The sequence below is a fragment of the Plecotus auritus genome (genome assembly GCF_963455305.1).
Source record: "Plecotus auritus genome assembly, chromosome: X".
Lineage (NCBI taxonomy): Eukaryota > Metazoa > Chordata > Mammalia > Chiroptera > Vespertilionidae > Plecotus > Plecotus auritus.
This window is the reverse complement of record NC_137784.1, coordinates 97,841,922-97,861,430: the sequence shown is the minus strand read 5'-3', so window position 1 is coordinate 97,861,430 and position 19,509 is coordinate 97,841,922. Positions and strand designations below refer to the sequence as shown.

General features: G+C 42.0%; 1 pseudogene across 1 annotated transcript; it reads left to right on the top strand.

Moving 5' to 3' along the window:
* Positions 1-8,630: 8,630 nt before the first annotated feature.
* On the top strand, positions 8,631-9,545 carry LOC308240215 (polyadenylate-binding protein 2-like; annotated as a pseudogene). Its single transcript has 2 exons — positions 8,631-8,639; positions 8,890-9,545. The product of its transcript is annotated as a polyadenylate-binding protein 2-like (transcript).
* Positions 9,546-19,509: the final 9,964 nt, after the last annotated feature.

The following is a 19,509-nucleotide window of genomic DNA, read 5'->3' as shown; positions in this document are numbered from 1 at the left end:
AATGACATGCTCTCTTATACAAACTTGAATTCCCTCCCCTCACTGATCCTCACTGATTCCACCATAGTGCAAAACTTTGCCATGCTCACTTTCCTTTCACTCGTTTACTTTCTTCTGAGACTTTACTACAGGAATATTTACTACTTTAAAGGGATTTTACCTCTCTTCAGTGTTATCAACTCCCAGCTCCCTCCTCCAAGTTAGGCTCAAAAGGAATGACATATAGTTCACATATACTAGAATCAAAATGTATAAAAATACATAAAATAAATTTATTTTTATTACAATTTTATATCATTAGAAGTGAAAAGGATTACAGGTAGTACCTACTGCTAGTTTAAGGGGTTATCAAGCTACTCAGAGATCATTGTGGATTAAGGCATACAGAGATTAAACTACTTATATCAGAGATCAGCTGCCAACCTCCAAAATATTGCCCTCAGTAACTTTCCACTGTCCCTGAAATTCTCACCAATAATACAGTCACTCTTAAAGGGCCTTCCAAAGAGATAGAAATAGTTTTCCAGGTACTTGGAGCAAAGCAGTGAAGTAGTTCACATTTGGCTTTGGCTGATTGAGCTCTGATTTCTTCACTTGTTAAAAAAATCCTTTCTCGAAGGAGATCCAAGATGGCGGCGTAGGTAAACACCTAAACTGCTGCCTCGCACAACAATTTCAAAACTACAACTAAAAGACAAAACGTCTATCACCCAGAACCACGGGAAAGCTGGCTGAGTGGAAGTTCTACAACTAGAAGGAAAGAGCAAACAGCATTGAGGGGTGCACAAGCGCTGAAAAGCTGAGGTACAGAGACGCGCGAATCGGGCTGGCGACGGGTGACTGGAAGCACTGCTGTTTTCAACCCGAAGGGAGACAAGCTCCCGATTACTCTGAACTCGTTTCTGGGGAGACACGGGGGACCCAAAATCCTACGGGGAGAAGCTGGACTGTCTGCCGTGGAGTCAGAAAGTGAGGGAGGCTTGCTTGCAGGGCTGCATGCAGGAACAATTGTTTATTGTGCTGGGACGCGGGATGCAGGGACACGGTCGGAGACGCAGAGCCGGCTTACTGGCAGCCATCGCTGTTTGCCACACCCTAGCCTAGTCACGCCCTGATACCTCACCCTGCGCAATCTATGAACCCACCCAAGCTCCAAACAGCGGCTTTAGCATATGAATGGCCTGCCCTATCGCAGCTTAACCTAGCAAACTTGCAGCCCCGGTCAGACAGCTCCAAAACCTCCAAACCCCAAGCAAAGAGGAGAAAACTGTAGTTCTTGCTGTAGCTCCTGCTGGGTGGCCTCAGACAGTAGCTGACCTGCACCCCATTGGAGATCCAGAAGCCAGTGTACCTAGTGGTCAGTGTGAGACACCAGATTTCAACTCCTCACATCCATAAGTGATACATTCAAGAGGCAGACTCAGTGAGCACCAAAGCCCCACTGAAACAAGTCCTGCACCATAAGCGTGTCTCCAGCGCAGCAGTTCTTCCATTATAGACACAGCGGGTCCTCACAGCCAATTGGCCTGGAGGTCAATTACTCCCAGTGTACCAACAGCAATCAAGGCTTAACTACACCAAGACTTTGCACTCAGCCCACAAAGGGGTGTACCAAAGGCGTCCACCTCAGGTGATTGGGGAGGCTGAGCTACTGGCCCCTATAGGTCACCTACCACACAAAGCCACTCCATCAACACAGGGAAGCAGCAAAAGGCGGAGACAAAGAAACATGTCACGAATGAGAGAAATGGAGGAAAGCAAACTAATGGACGACATAGAGTTCAGAACCACATTTATAAGGTTACTCAAGAATCTTCTAAAAACCGCCGAGAAACTTGATGAGACCTCCGAGGAGCTTAGTGAGACCTTCAAGGACCTTAATGAGAATGCCAAAAAAATGGAAAAGGACCAGTCAGAAATTAAGCATACACTGTCTGAAATAAAGAATATACAGAAACTCAACTGTAGATCAACGTACCCCAAGAATCAAACCAAAGATCTGAAATATGAGGAAACAAAAAACACCCAACCAGAAAAACAAAAAGAAAAAATCCAAAAATATGAAGATAGTGTAAGGAGCCACTGGGACAACTTTAAGCGTACCAACATCCGAATTTTTGGGGTGCCAGAAGAAGAGAAAGAGCAAAATATTGAAAACCTATTAGAAGAAATAATGACAGAAAACTTTCCCTACCTGGTGAAAGAAATAGACTTACAAGTTCAGGAAGCACACAGAACCCCATACAAGAGGAATCCAAAGAGGACCACACCAAGACACATCATAATTAAAATGCCAAGGGCAAAGACAAAGAGAGAATCTTGAAAGCAGCAAGAGAAAAACGGTTAGTTACCTACAAGGGAGCACCCATACGACTGTCAGCTGATTTCTTGGCAGAAACTATGCAGGCCGGAAGAGGGCCCAGAGGAGAAACCAAGATGGTGGCATAGGTAAGCACCTAAACTGCTGCCTCGCACAACAATTTCAAAACTACAACTAAAAGACAGAACGGACACCATCCAGAACCACAGGAAAGCTGGCTGAGTGAAAATTCTACAACTAGAAGGAAAGAGAAAAGCTCACAGAGAATTGGAGGTACAGCAAAGGGTCTTTGTGCGTGCAGAGGGAAGGGCGGCTGAGAGCCTGGCTGACTTTCTCTGGCGGAAGGGGGAAGGAAGCCCCCGACTGCACTGAACCCCAGTTCTGACTGCACTGAACCCCAGTCCCGGGCGAAACCCCGTGGACCCAGGCTCATACAGGGGGAATCTGGACTGTCAGGTAGAGAGAAAGGCACCCAGAGACTCGGAGACCCGGGGGAGACCCGGGAGAGCCCCAGCAGGCAGGGTTCCGGAGGCGCACGCACCAGTGTGCACAAAGGCTGCGGAGGTTGCCACAGGCTTTCCCTAGCAGAAGGGAGTCCGAAGCTCCTGACTGCACTGAACCCCAATTCTGACTGCACTGAACCCCAGTTCCAGGAAAGCCCCTGGGGACCCGCGCTCTTACAGGGGGGAATCTGGACTCTTGGGCAGAGACTCGGGAGCCGGGGAAGGCAGTGGTCTGCAGGCGCACGCATGCCAGTGCGCACAAAGGCTGCAGAGGTTGCCACAGGCTTTCCCTAGTGGAAGGGAGTCAGAAGCTGGGGAAGGCAGAGGTCTGCAGGCGCACACGCCCGCAAGGGCAAGGCTGACTGGAAGCCAAGATTGTCTGCTCCGCCCTGAGACTCCACCCCATCCAAGCTGAGCACAGAGGCTATTGCAATTTGGCAAGTCTAATCCTATAAGGCTGTCTCCAACACCAAACTTCTCCCAGCGTAGACACAGCTGATCCTTACAGCCAACTGGCCTGGAGGTCAATTCCTCCCAGTGATACCAACAACAATCAAGACTTAATTACAACAAGGCTGTACACACAGTCCACAAAGGGGTGCACCAAGAGTGTCCACCTCAGGTTAACTGGGAAGGCCGACCCACTGGGCCACATAGGAAACCTAGCACACAAATCTACCCTACCAACTCAGGAAAGCAGTGAAAATGTGGCGTCAAAGAAACAGATCACAAATGAAAGAAATGGAGGAAAACAAACGACTGGATATAGAATTCAAAACCACGGTTATAAAGCTTTTCAAGAATATCCTAGAAAAGGCCGATAAATATAACGAGACCCTCGAAGATATGAAAAAGGACCAAGTAGAAATTAAACATACACTGACTGAAATAAAAAATATTATACAGAGACCCAACAACAGACTAAAGGAACACAAGAATCAAGTCAAAGATTTGAAATACAAAGAAGCAAAAAACACTCAACCGGAAAAGCAAAAAAAAGAAAAAAGAATCCAAAAAGTTGAAGATAGTGTAAGAATCCTCTGGGACAACCTCAAGTGTACCAACATCAGAATTATGGGGGTGCCAGAAGAAGAGAGAGAGCAAGATACTGAAAACCTATTTGAAGAAATAATGACGGAAAACTTCCCCCACCTGGTGAAAGAAATAGACTTACAAGTCCAGGAAGCCCACAGAACCCCAAACAAAAGGAATCCAAAGAGGACCACACCAAGACACATCATAATTAAAATGCCAAGAGCAAAAGACAAAGAGAGAATATTAAAAGCAGCAAGAGAAAAACAGTTAATTACCTACAAGGGAGCACCCATATGATTGTCAGCTGATTTCTCAACAGAAACTATGCAGGCCAGACGGGAGTGGCAAGAAATTTTCAAAGTGATGAATAGCAAGAACCTACAACCAAGATTACTCTACCCAGCAAAGCTATCATTCAGAATTGAAGGGCAGATAAAGAGCTTCACAGATAAGAAAAAGCTAAAGGAGTTCATCACCGCCAAACCAGTATTATATGAAATGCTGAAAGGTATTCTTAAAGAAGAGGAAGAAGAAAAAAGTAAAGATAAAAATTTTGAACAACAAATACATGTCTATCAACAAGTGAACCTAAAAATCAAGTGAATTAAAATCCTGAGGAACAGAATAATCTGGTGAATATAATAGAATCAGGGGCATAGAAAGGGAGTGGACTGATAATTCTCAGGGGGGAGGGGTATAGGGGGGTTCAGGAAGAGACTGGACAAAAATCATACACCCCATGGATGAGGACAGTGGGGGGGAGGTAAGGGCAGAAGGTGGGGTGGGAACTGGGTGGAGGGGAGCTATGGGGGGAAAAAGGAGAAACAATTGTAATAATCTGAATAAAGATTTATTTAAAAAAAAAAGAAACTATGCAGGCCAGAAGGGAGTGGCAAGAAATATTCAAAGTGATGAACAGCAAGAACCTACAACCAAGATTACTCTACCCAGCAAAACTATCATTCAGAGTTGAAGGTCAGATAAAGAGCTTCACAGACAAGAAAAAGCTAAAGGAGTTCATCACCACCAAACCAGGATTACATGAAATGCTGAAGGGTGTTCTTTAAGAAGAGGAAGAAGAAGAAAAAGGTAAAGATAAAAATTATGAACAACAAAATGACATCAAATACATACCTACCAACAAGTGAATCTAAAAATCAAGTGAATAAAAAATCTGAAGAACAGAATGGACTGGTGAATATAATAGAATCAGGGACATAGAAAGGGAGTGGACTGACAATTCTCAGAGGGGAGGGGGTGTGAGGTGTGCGGGAAGAGACTGGACAAAAAACTTACACCTATGGATGAAGACAGTGGCGGGGGGTAAGGGCATGGGGTGGGGTGGGGAATGAGGTGGAGGGGAGCTAGGGGGAAAAAAAGAGGAACACCTGTAATAATCTGAACAATAAAGATTTATTTGAAAAAAAAATCCTTTCTCTTCTGTGTACCCAACACCCATTTCTTGGAGTCCCTGAACAGCTGATATGTATTGTCCAATAAGATGCAAACTTGACAATGTCGAAGATGGTCTCTCTTCCAGTGGAATCTACATTTTATTAATAGTATCTCAGCAACTTATATCTGATGGATATTTGTAAACTTTCTCCTAATCCTCCCACTAGTTCCATGTGGTAGTTTGATCATATATCTATCTATTTTATTTGACAAGAAAAATGACCTGAGAGAGGTTTGCATGATCTACCCACCATTATGGGAAAAATCAGTGGTAGAACCAGGATCAGAAATCATATCTCCTTGCCCTAGCCGGTTTGGCTCCGTGGATAGAATGTTGGCCTGCAGACTGAAGAGTCCTGGGTTCAATTCCAGTCAAGAGCACATGCCAGGGTTTTAGGCTCAATCCCCAGTAAGGGACGTGCAAGAGGCAGCCAATCAATAATTCTGTCTCATCACTGATGTTTCTATCTCTCCCTCTCCTTTCCTCTCTGAAATCAATAAAAATATATTAGGGGAAAAAAAAGCAGAGCTATAGCATTACTTTCATTTAAAAAAGAAAGTGAAAGTACTTCTGGCCCAGTACACTTTCCTAGAGGTAAACTTTTCCAACCTCTGTTTCTGGACCCTCCATGGTTTGTTTCTGACCATCCATCTGTACAGAAAAAGGGAGGGGGGGTTCCAAGGCTTTGCCCTGAGCATAAAACACGAGACTTACCTCTAGTTTATTATGTGAACTGTGTGCTTTGGCTCATGTACAAGCCTTTTTCCTCAACTCTGAGAGCCCTTACCATCCTAAAGTCTACCAATCCTTCATGGACGGGCAGGGGCCTTTTCCAGGCAGCCTTTCCTAACCAAAACCACACTATAGTCATTACTCCCTTACATTAAATTCCCTTAGCACATGAGAATTCAGAACCTTCAAGTAACTAGACTTTTTTGTGTATGTAGTGGTGGTAGAGTTCTATCCACCAGATTTTAGGGGAAAAGAGAAAAATGACAATATAAAAAACGGTCAGAGGTTTAATCAAACTATCAGATTTTAGTCTGTGACCAGGGCCCATTCAATTTCATTCCAATTTCTTCCACTTACTAAAATTCTGAAAAGTGCTCACTGATAGTAAAGAGGTTGGCCTAGGGCATCTGCAGGATTCTCATGAAAAGAGAATCAGTGGTCAATAGACTGTCCTCTTATGAAGGAAAGTGGATTCAGATATTAAAGAAAGATTGGCCAGCTGAACCAAACTGATTTTTCTCCTTAATCCCAAGTTAACCAAAATATTCTGCTCTAGGAGCTTTCAGTCCCCTAGTATGTGAGGGGGTTGTATTATTCCCTGGGTGTGATATATATATCTACTTCCACTTTTCAAGTAGCACTTTCTGCTGCTCTTGTATAAGAAGATGGGCACTTAATTGATACTTAGGACATTTTCTATCACAACAACACTATCCAAAAGTGACCTGGGCATGTCTGATAACTGTATTAGTTCATCCATTTGACTAGTAAAATTTATAGCAGAGGGGATCAAAGTCCTGGGATGCTGTGGAATAAATTTTCATAGGAATTTCAGAACTAAAAGGTTAGTGATCCCAGAAGAATGGGTAGTCCTGAGGAGTTTTAAAGCCCTTGTTCTAGGAAAAGAAAACAAAATGGGATTCTCTGTCATTTTGAAGGATGCTGAGGTGACTTAGAGATAAAAAGACTTACTTTGAAGTGATGAGCTATCCCATTTGAGTTTAAAACTGATGGTTGCAAGGACCACAATAATATGTGTATTAATTATATGGAGGTCTACAGGGCTATCTACTTTTGGGAGGTAAAACTTTTATGGATGCCCCAGCAAAATGAGGTAACACATCCTGCTTAACTACAGGGGAGCATTTCTGAAGTCATATATCCTGAGATATACTTTAGATATCTATGTCAGTCTAAAGATTTCCATAACAGTTCAGTTCAACAAATAGTTCTTCAATGTCTATTTTTCCAGGCACTATGCTAGTTTCTAGAGATGCAGAAATAATAATAACGACTTGTAATAGTCAAGTATTACCAAGAGGTGGTTTGTTTAGTTTTTTTATTTTATTTTTCTTTGTTTGTGTTTTACCATGTGAGACTCTGTGCTAGGTATTTTAGATATACCATCTAATTTCATTCTTTCTATTACCATGAAGTACTCTTAGCCCCACTTTAAAAATGAGGAAAAGGATGGATAAAAAGGTTATATAATTTGCCCAAGGTTACACAGCTAGTACAGAGCAGAGGCAGGACTTAACCCCAGGTATGCCTCATTCCAAACTTTATGATTTAAGTGGTATATCTCAGAGATTATTAAGCTTTAAGACTCCCATGGTGAAGTGGCAGACACATACACAGTTTCAAACTATCATGCTAAATGCTAAGATAGAGGTATGCCTAGGGTGCTGTGGGAATACAGAGAATGGGCCTTTGAGAAAAGCAGCAGAGCATATGGATTTCTAAGAGCACAGCCCGGAGCCAAACAGGCTGGGTTTGAAGTCTGGCTTTGCTACTTACCAATTATGTGAACTTGGACAGATTAAACCTCTGTTGCCTCAGTTTCCTCATGTGAAAGGGAGATAATAATAGAACCTAATTCACAGAGTTGTTGTGAGGATTGAAAGTGCTTATAATGGTTTCTGGCACATAATTAGCACCATACAGGTGGTAAATAAAATAAGTAAGCTTAACACTGAATGAGGTTATAGGAAAGGATTCTTGAAAGAGCTGATGCCTGAGCTATCATAGAGGATGTGTACAAGTTAGCCAGGTTAAGAAAAGTGGGAAAGGTGGGCCAGACAGAACAGAGTGCTTAACTCCAAACCAGCATCATTGGTGGGGGCTCACTATAAGCAGCTTAATTCTAGACTAGAGTGTAAGGTGCAAAAAAGAAAGAGATGGGGGCAGGTCTGGAAAGGCCTAATATGCTACTTGAAAGAGTCTGGACTTTATCTTATCTGGAACAAGGAACTATAGGAGAGAAGGGTTTTGTGCAGGGAAATAATATGGGCAGATGTGCATGGGAGGGTAGATTTGTTATATGGTCTGAAATTTACTTTAAAATATTCAGCACGGCCCTAGCTGGTTTGGCTCAGTGGATAGAGCGTAGGCCTTCGGACTAAAGGTCCCAGTTTCAATTTCGGTCAAGGGCACATGCCCGGGTTAAGGGCTCAGTCCCCAGTGGGGGGCAGGGCGTGTAGGAGGCAGCCAATCAATGATTCTCTCTCATCATTGATGTTTTTATCTCTCTCTCCCTCTCCCTTCCTCTATGAAATCAATAAAAATATATTAAAAAATACTCAGCATGGACAGTGTGAGATACACACACACACACACACACCCTAGGGACAGTTCATATATGAGGTTTCCCAATGAGAAACACTCCAGCAGTGCTTAATGTGCATCTGAAAGACTCTAATTATAAGTACACACTCCAGAGGCAGATACTGGAAAGCTTTGCCCAATCTACCTAAATCTACACTAGAGGGTTTGTTCATTAATAGGAGGGAAGCTGGCAGCTGCTGCTCTGGTCTACAAGTAGTTATTTCCATCTTGTTTCTCAGGTTGGTGGGGAGGCCTGGGAGGAGGTCCAGGGGGTCACAGGGGATTATGGAACAGCCTGGAGTCTGAGGAACTGAAACTGAGGAGCTGCTGCTGGAGCCCCAGCCAGAGCCAGAGCCAAAAGAGGAGTAGCCCTATCCCTGATCCTCAGCCCCAGCTCTGGCCCTGGACATGGCTCAGGAGCCCCTGGCAGCCAGGAGGAGAAGGAGGAGCCAGGACTGGTTGAGGGTGACCTGGGGATGGCGCCGTTGTGGACCTGAGGACCGGGAGCTGAAAGCGATCAAAACTTGAGTCAGGGAGATGGAGGAAGAAGTTGATCAGTTAAAGGAGATACAGAACAAGGTGGAGAAGCAGATGAATATGAGACCACCTCCAGGCAATGCTGGCCCAGTGATCATGTCTATTGAGGGGAAGATGGAGGCTGATGCTGTTCCATCTATGTTGGTAATGTAGACTCTACTGCAACAGCAGAAGAGCTAGAAGCACACTTCCATGGCTGTGGTTCAGTCACCGTGGTACCATACCCTGTGACAAATTTAGCGGCTATCCCAAAGGGTTTGCATATATAGAGTTCTCAAACAAAGAGTCAGTGAGGATTTCCCTGGCCTTAGATGAGTCCCTATTTAGAGGAAGACACATCAAGGTGATCCCAAAATGAAGCAAGAGACCAAGCATTAGACAACAGACCAGTGTTTCTCAGGAGCTCCATACTGTGCCTGAACCACCAGTTACAACAGTTCTAGCTCTAGAGACTACATTGGTTTTAAGAGCAGGCCCTGGGGTCACATCTACAGAAGTGGGCCTAGAGCAACTTCATGGTATTCCCTTACTAAAAATAAAAGTGTGTGTAAGAGAAGAGAGAGGTTAAAAAAAAAAGAAAGAAAAGAAGGGGAAACTTAAAAAAAAAAAGAAAAACAGAAGATGACCTTGATGGAAAAAAATACACACACACACACACACACACACACACACACACACACACACATACATACTGTGGAAGAAGGAGGCGGAATCCCATAACTAATTTATTAGGAGGGACCTGCTTTGGGAAGTAGGTTAAGGCATAGGGAGTAGGGCATGGGGCTACTCATTCACTCTGGGGATTTGCCATGGATACCTCAACTTCGCAAGCTGCTCCCTGTTTCCCTGTCTAACTTCACCCCCTTGGGGGCTACTCAAGTGTAAACGGGCATGGATGGTAGGAGGGTGTTTTGTGTTTTTTTTTTTACCCTAGGAAACAAAATTGTTTTGCTTGTTATCTTCCCTCCATCTTCTTCCTAATGTTCACAGCCCCCTCCTGCCTGTTCTTATCCTCTTTTCTAACTTTCTGCCCCTCCAGATTGCCTAGTGATCCATTTTGTTTACTTTTGTGTTTCTTTTGTTTGTTTGTTTTGAGTGTCTTTTTTGGTAGGATTCTGTAGGCAGATCTCTGTTCCACTCCCTGAGGCTCCAGTGTAAATTCCCCTCCCCCCTGGGGAGATGCACTAACCTGTTTAGGGGGGTTGTTTTTCAATTTTTTGTTTTTTCCCCTCTGCCTTTTTCTCCTTTTATTTGGAGGGAATGAGAGGAAGTGGGCATAAAGAGGTGGAGGTGGATTTTTTTTTTTTCAGCTAATTTCCAGGGGATGGGAGGTTTTTAAAATATGTTCATAAATAAAGTTGTGTTTGAAAATAAAAAATATATAAGGGATGTTAGGAATAAACATTCATTGGTGAAATAAATGGTGCTCTAGATTTATGGACCGATACTTTTATTTGCCCTTGCATGAATGGGTCTTAAGAAACTGGGGATCCCAGAGTGGCATTCTAGGTCTAGGAATCCATTGGGTCCTGAATCCTGACACTTAATGGATGATTCTGTTGCCTAATCTGAACGTAAGTTTAGCTAAAATGCTACTACTGGAGAGTTGCTAAGTGTACTTCAAGTGAACCTTTCCTGCATGGGGCTTTATCAATCTTATGAGGACAGGTTCCAGGACTATGTCTAACTGCTACTAAGTGTATGCTTGGCAGGATTGGGTTGAAGTCCTGTTTTCATTGGAACATACCACCTGGTAGGGAGATTGTAGAGGATGAAGCCTATAACCTGCAGTTATCTCTACTCATTGGAAGCTACTGATAGTCATTGAAAAATACCTGACAGCCCTAGCCAGTTTGGCTCAATGGATAGAGCGTTGGCCTGCAGACTAAAGGATCCCTGGTTCGATTCCGGTGAAAGGGTACATGTCCAGGTTGTCGGCTCAATCCCCAGTAGGGGGCATGCAGGAGGTAGCTGGTCAATGATTCTCATCATTAATGTTTCTATCTCTCTCCCTCTCCCTTCTTCTCTGAAATCAATAAAAATATTTTTTAAAAAATAAAGAAAAAGAAAAATACCTGACAATGTAAGAGGATAAACTAGCTTAGCTCAGTTTGCAATAGGGTTAAAGGAGGGAAAATATGGAGGCAGGAAGACAAAATAGGAGACTACCGCTGCAAATGGTTTGATCAATAGATGACGAAAACCTGAACTAGGGCATTGACAGTGAATAAGAAGAAAAGAGAATGGAGTCAAGAAATATTTAAGAAGTAAAATCAACAAGTATTGGTGATCCATTGGATGGTAAAATCCCAGAGCACTGTCTTAGAACTTCCAGGCTTATTATTTTAGTGACTGAGTAGACATTGATGACACTCACTGACGTAGGGGTCAGTGTAATAACCAGAGGCAGAGAAAGCTTGGGTGTGGGGGTAAGGGCAAGCATTTTTGGATACTATGAGCTTAACATCTACATGGAGATATTCAGCAAGCATTTGGATAATATAAATCTGTAGCTTAAGGGGAAGTCAGGACTGGAAACACAGGTGGGAAATCATTAGCATACAGGAGCTAGAGAATACTTTAAGAGTGGATGAATCCTTAGCTACCATAATATAAAGTCAGTAGATGATATTTTAAAAGTGTTTGTCAAGCCCTAGCTGTTTTCGGCTCAGTGGAAAGGGTGTTGGCCTGTGGACCAAAAGGTCCCAGGTTTGATTCCAGTCAAGGACACGTGCCTTGGTTATAGGCTCCTCTCTGGTGCGGGCCTGATGTTTCCCTCATATCGATGTTTCTCTCTATCTTTCCCTCTCTCTTCCACTCTCTCTAAAAGATCAATGGAAAAATATCCTCAGGTGAGGATTTAAAAATAAATAAATAAAGTGTAATTAAAAATAAATAAATAAAGTCAGAGACCACCTGGATTTCTACTCTCCATTTATTTAAAAAAATGTTTGTCAAGAAATATTAGAACGTGGAAACAGCATGGTGGTTCCTCAAAAAAGCAAACATAGAATTACCATATGATCCATAAATTCCATTTCTGGGTATATACCTAAAAGAAGTGAATGCAGGGATCATTTGTGTTCAGAGAAGCGCATTCATAATAGCCAAAAGGTGGAAAGACTCAAATGTCCATCAACCAATGAATGAATGAATAAATAAAATATAGTGTGTATATATGCTCTATTATATATACATGTAATATTATTCATACTTAAAAAGGAATAATATTCTCAAATATGTTATAACATGGATAAACCAGGAAGACATTATGCTAAGTGAAATAAGGCAGACATCAAAGAACAAATATTGTATTATTCCATTTACATGACTTACCTAGAAGAGTCAAATTCATAATGACTAGAACTGTAACAGTGGTCACCAGGGCTGGAGGGAAGGGAATGGGAAGTTATTGTTTAATAGGTATACAGTTTCAATTTGAGATAAAGAAAAATTTCTGGAGATGGATAGTGGTGATATAGTTGTATATGTGAATGTGCTTAATGCCACTGAACTATACACTTAAAAATGATTAAAATGGTAAATTTTGTGCTATGTATATTACCGTAATAATAAAATAAATAGGATAATCATATTATTTTAAATGACTGAAGTGACCATAAGGAACACTTCAAAGAGTGATTGCTTCTGGGAAGCAGAAAAAAAGTAGGCATAGGGACTTCTGCTTATTGTTAAAGCCCTTGGTAGTCTTTTAAAAAAGCTATATACTAGCCCTAGCCGATGTGGCTTGGTGGATAGAGCGTTGGCCTGCGAACCAAAGGGTCCTGGGTTCGATTCTGGTCAAGGGTACATACCTTGGTTGCAAGCTCCTCCCCGGCACAGGCCCTGGTAAGGGCTTGTGCAGGCAGCAACCAGTCAATGCGTTTCTTTCACATTGATGTTTCTCTCTCTCTTCCACTCACCCTAAAAATCAATGGAAAAATATCTTCAGGTGAGGATTAACAAACAAACAAATTAAATAAATAAATGCTGCAGGGCACACAGGTTTGATTCCCTCTCAGGACACATGCTCAGGGTTGCAGGCTCGATCCTCAGTGTGGGGCATGCAGAAGGCAGCCAGTCAATGATGTTCCTATCTAATTGATGTTTCTATGTCTCTGTCTCTCTTCCTTCCTCTCTCTCTAAAAATCAATTTAAAAACGTATTTTTTAAAATGCTGTAGGGCAGTGTTACTGAAAATACAGATGAAAGGATGTCCATTGAGTTTGGCATTGGAGTGAAAGGAAATGGAAGAAAGTAGAACATTAAGTATAGACCATTATTTCAAGAGGTTTGGCTAATGAAGGAATAGCTGAGGGAACACTGGGTAAAAAGATTTTGGGTTGTTTTTACAAAACAAAACAGATATTTTGTTGTGGTTACAAATGTGGCAGAGTATAAGGGAAGAGCAAAGAATTGTTAAGAGATGGGCACGTGAAAAGAATGGTATTGAACTGGAGAAGGAACACATTATCCCTTGAAATAGGCAGAAAATCTTAAGAACTGTAGTTGTAGCCCTTCAATTCAGAATTAGTCTTGCATTCCCCATACAGACTAACCCTGACCACAGAGCTATTCTTAATAGGACAGAACATAGGAGAATTCCAACATTCATAATGCAAGCAAGTATCAACTCCAGATCTGATCATTCAGGGAGAAAGTTTATTTTGGGTCTAGCTTTCCCTGCCATTGAATGACTTTGGATCCATTCCCCTTAACACCTAACTGGTTACAAGGAATGCCAACTAATAATCTTTACAAATCATAATTAGAAAGGAAAGAATGTAGCAATAAAGTCATATATCATATTCTAAAAAGAGGACAGAAATGGGAATCATGAGATCTGCCACCTCCCCTTTCTGGGTTTCTGTCACCCTTATGTAAGAGTGAAGGGGCTGTAAAAAATTATGAACAACAAAGTGGCAACAAATACATATCTATCAACGAGTGAATCTAAAAAGCAAGTGAATAAAAAATCTGATGAACAGAATAAACTGGTGAGTATAACAGAATCAGGGGCATGGAAAGGGAGTGGACTGGGAATTCTCGGGGGGAAAGGGGTTTGGGGGGTGTGGGAAGAGACTGGACAAAAATCGTATACCTATGGATGAGGACAGTGGGGGCGGGGTGAGGGCCTGGGCTGGGGTGGGCACCAGGTGGAGGGGAGCTATGGGGGGAAAAAGAGGAACAACTGTAATAATCTGTACAATAAATATTAAAAAAAAAGTGAAGGGGCTGGCCTCAGTTGTTTCTATTGCTCCTTTGGTTGGAACACTCTAGGATTCTTTGACTTCTGGTTTATTTACACTATTATTGTAGCTTTACCAATGCTCTCCTACGTTAATACAAATGGGTATAGGGTGACGATATTCTTTTCAAGCTCATGACAAAAGGAAAAACATCCAAAGAACCAAAACAACCACAAAATATGGTAAGTAAAAGAAAGTGAGAGTCAAAGGGGAAAATGTGATTGACCTCTTGCTATACATGTCAGCACTCAGCTGCACAACAGTAAGGCTGTGGTCCCTTGAGATAAGTCAGTGGCTCAAAAGTAGAAAACTCAAACCACCGTTTTTCCTCGTCAAATCAAGATTTATTCCCCAATCCTGCTAACTTTTGAGGAAACAGTGAATAGCTTTCTCTGTTCATAACATCCCTCCCAGTTGTCATAAGCATTAAGAATATTTTAAAAAATAGATTTTTATTGACTTCAGAGAGGAAGGGAGAAGGAGAGAGAGATAGAAACATCAATGATGAGAGAGAATAATTGATGGGCTGCCACACTAGGAATCGAGCCTGCAACCCGGGCATGTGCCCTGACCAGGAATCAAACCATGACCTCCTGGTTCATAAGTTGACACTCAACCACCGAGCCATGCCAGCTGGGCAAGAATGTTTTAATATATGTAAAAGAAAGGGTGTTTATTGTTCTCAAATCACCAACTATTCTTACCAAACTTTCAAAACTTCCTTGAGTGGAAATTAGACTAGGGTCAGTGTACCATGCACACCTTTTTTTCATACTGCCAGCTAGGAATGATTCACCAGTGCTGAGGAACAATTAGCCTAAATTCCTCATTTCTATTCTGAAGTTTGAAAATACTTCAAGAGTGGGATTGTGAATAAAGATCCTTTATTTGTGAATAAAGCTGTCCTTTCTACAAAAAGATGGTACAACAAGTCTATGAGTAAAGCATATCCTTTCAGTTCTTTTCCAGGGTTGAAGATGAGATTATTCTGTATCATCTATACCTTCTCACCCTCATATGACCAAACAGCTTTCATTTGTGCCTAGGTAGCCAGAGAGAGGTAAAGCAGTAGCCAAGAAATTAACTTGTTCATTTACATCAGACCCAGGACTATGAACCTCACATGCCTGGAACCTCACATGAAAGTAGTTTAGCGAACTACTTTCACTAAATTGACCATGTCATATGGTCCACCATTAACCCAGGTGTGGACATAGGCTAAGTCCCGAAACTTCAGTACTGAACACTATAGGCAAAAGCTCCAGCTTGGTCAAGTTCTCAGTCTCTGCTTCAATCTGTGAAGCTGAGTCAGTTCCCTGAGCAGGGTACAGGGGACAACACACTGCCTTTCTGTTTCTTGTACCAGGACAGGTAGAGGCAGGCCCCAAGTTTGGAAGATTAGAATTGCTCAGTTGCCAGCTTTTTCAGCAGATGGTATCACTGCCATGAGATAATTAGTGTGCAGCCCCCAGGGTTGTGGCGGGGGTGGGGGGTGGATAAAGAGAATGAGCAACTGAAATGGAAAATTAGGTGAACAAATTGTAGGGGAGGTTACTGCCCCAGTTGAAAATGTTCATGCCTCAACATGAAAGGTTCCCGACTACACCAGCTCTAAAGGTGCATTTCTTTCCCATTCACATTTGGGCCTTACTAGCTCCATAGGTGTATTTTCTTCCTGCTGTTTCTAAAAAACCAACCAACAAACAAACAAAACACCTCCTTTGAGACTATTACTTTGCAAAGGTTTAGGATATGTTAATGCCAAGTTCTCTCGCTTCCTGGACCATACCTTAGCAAACCTGCTTGAAGCACAGGTGCCATGGTCAGAGTCCTTCAGGAATGATACTCTGCCTGCCTCAGAATTTCCAGGTGAACAATACATCTTTGGATTATTAGAGAACCCCTAAAGTGATGCATACTCAGGTTTGTGGAGTCCTTGTTCTTTATAACTATCCAATCTGATAGCCAGATGGCCAATTAGTTTCAAGTCTACAATGAGCCTGATTCCTTAGTCCAGCTTCCAGCAAAATGTTCAAGGCCCCAGTTGTTTGTCTTTATCTTTCTTTAATTAATCTTTTATTTTGAGATAATTGTAGATTCACATGCAATGTAATAATATAGGAAGATATCATGTACCTTTGACCCAGTTTCCCTGAGTGTTAACATTGTATAAAATTGTAGTATAATACCATAACCTGGATATTGACATTGCTATAAACCGCTGATCTTGTCCAGATTTGCCAAGCTTTATTTGAAATTATTTTTATGTGTCTGTGTAATTATATGCAATTTTATCACATGTATAGGTTCATGTATTCACTGACACAATACAGAACTGTACTATCACCACAAGAATCCTTCCTACTACACTTTGCAGCTACACTCACCTTCCATCTGCCCCATTCCCTTACCCTTCACATCCACCTGTTCTCCATCTCTATTTTTTTTGTAATTTCAACAGTATCTTACCTAATAATAGACAAACATGTAAATTGACCGCACCTCTGCTATGCCCACAACCAATCAGAGTGAGTATGCAAATTAGAAGGCCAAAGATGGTGGCCACCCAGCTGCTCCAGGCGCAGAGTGGCCAGGCGGGGCAGGACGCCAACTATGAGAGGGAGGGCGGGGGGGGGGGGGGGACATGAAGGGATCTACAGGAGTGGAGTGCCTCAGCGAAGACAAGACTGCAGACTATGGAGTCTGCAGCGAAGACGAAGATGGCAGACTCCGGCCTGAGTCTGTAGCAAAGACTAAGAAGGCAGACTCTGGCCGGAGTGAAGGCCTGGGTCCTGGGTGCCGGAGGAAAACCGGTGCTGGAAGCCAAGGAAAGGAAGGCCTATTGCATGAATCTCTTCATGCAATGGGCCTCTAGTTACATAAATAATCATACAATATACAACTGAACAAAATTCCCAGGAGACTCATTCAAGTTATGGCATAAACTGATATACCATTTTTTTTCATTGCTGAGTAGCATTCCTTCACATAGATGTCCTAATCTGTTGAAGAACACATGTATGAGTGATCCAGTTTCTTCACATCCTTGCCAGCATTTGATAATTGGTGACAATGCCAAATTTTAGCTATTCTGATAGGTGCATCGTCATATTTCATCATGGTTTTGATTTGCATTTTCCTGATGGCTAATTATGCTGAACATCTTTTCACGTGTTGTTGTCATGTGTATATCCTCCTTAGTGAAATATCTGTGTATCTTTTGCCGATTTTCTAATTTCTCTAATTGCCCATTTTCTAATTTGAGTTTTGAGAGTTCTTTATTCTACATACAAATCCTTTGTCAGATATGTGGTTTGCAAATATTTTCTCCAGTTTGTAGCTAATCTTAATAGGATCTTTCATACAATCAAACTTTGTAATTTTAAAAATCTAATTAATACACTGAGTGGCCAGATTATTATGATCTCTGAACACATAATAATCTGGCCACTCAGTGTATATCCTATATAATAAAAGGCTAACATGCAAATTGTCCCCTCAACCAGGAGTTCGACCAGCAGGCAGGCCGGCCAACCGCCCATGTCCCCTCCCCCTGGCCAGGCTGGCCAGACCCCACCCATGCACAAATTCATGCATGGGGCCTCTAATATATATATATACTGAGTGGCCAGATTATTATGCATTCAGAGATCACAATAATCTGGCCACTCAGTGTATTTTTCCTTTTATGAATCATGTGTATGGTGTCAAGCCTAAGAACTCCTTGATGAGCCCTAGACAATGAAGATTTCCTCCCGTTTTTAAAAAAATGTATCCTTATTGTTGCAAGTATTACAGATGTCCCCATTTATCCTCCCACTGACCCCCTCCACCCCACTCCTGCTCCCACCCCAGGCCTTCGCCATGCTATTGCCTATGTCCTGGGTTATGCATATATATGCATACAAATTCTTTGGTTGATCTCTTCCTCCCCCTTCCCTCTGAGAATCCTCAGTCTGTTGCATGCTTCCATGTCTCTGGATCTATTTTGTTTATTAGATTCCATATATTAGTGAGATTATGTGATACCTGTCTTTCTCTGACTGGCTTTTTTCACTTAGCATAATACTCTCCAGGTCCCTCCATGCTGTCTCAAAGGGTAAGAGATCCTCCTTTTTTTTTACAGCTGCATAGTATTCCATAGTGTAAATGTAGCACAGCTTTTTTTATCCACTCAGTTACTGATGGGCACTTGAGCTGTTTCCAGATCTTAGCTATTATAGATAATGCTGCTATGAACATAGGGTGAGTATATTCTTACTGATTGGTGTTTCAAGATTCTTAGGATATATTCCTCATCTCCTGTTTTTTCTTTCCTATAAGTTTTACACTTTTATACTCCAAGTCTGTGACCCATTTTGAGTTAATTTTTGTATAAGGTGTGATGTTGGGGTAAAAGTTCAGTTATTTTGCCTATGATTATCTATTGTTCCTGCACTATTTGTTGAAAAGGCTGTCCTTCCTTCATTGAATTACTTTTACACCTTTGTCAAAAATCAGTTGAACTAATTTGTGTAGGTTTATTTCTAGGTTTGTCTGTTATGTTCCATTTATCTATGTGTCTACCCATCACTATTACATATTGTCCTGATTACTGTAACTACATAGTAAGCCTTTGCATTGGGAAAAGTGATTCCCCCCAGTTTATTCTTTTTTAAAAAAAATATTTATTTATTTATGTTAATCCTCACCCAAGGATATTTTCCTATTTATTTTTAGAGAGAGTGGAAAGGAGGGGGAGAGACAGAGAAACATCAATATGAGAGAGACACATCGATTGGTTGCCTCCCACATGTGCCCCGACCAGGGCCAGGGATCAAGCTGCAACCAGTAGGTTCCCTTGGCTGGAATCAAACCCAGGACCCTTCAGTCTGCAGGCTGATGCTCTATCCACTGAGCCGAATTGGCTAGGGACCCCCACTTCCCAGTTTATTCATTGCAAAAACATTTTAGCTACTCTAGGTCCTTTGCCTTGCCATATAAATTTTATCATAAACCTACCTATGTCTTCAGAAATCCTCGCTGAAATTTGGATAGGGATTTCATTAACCTATAGATCAATTTAGGAGACTT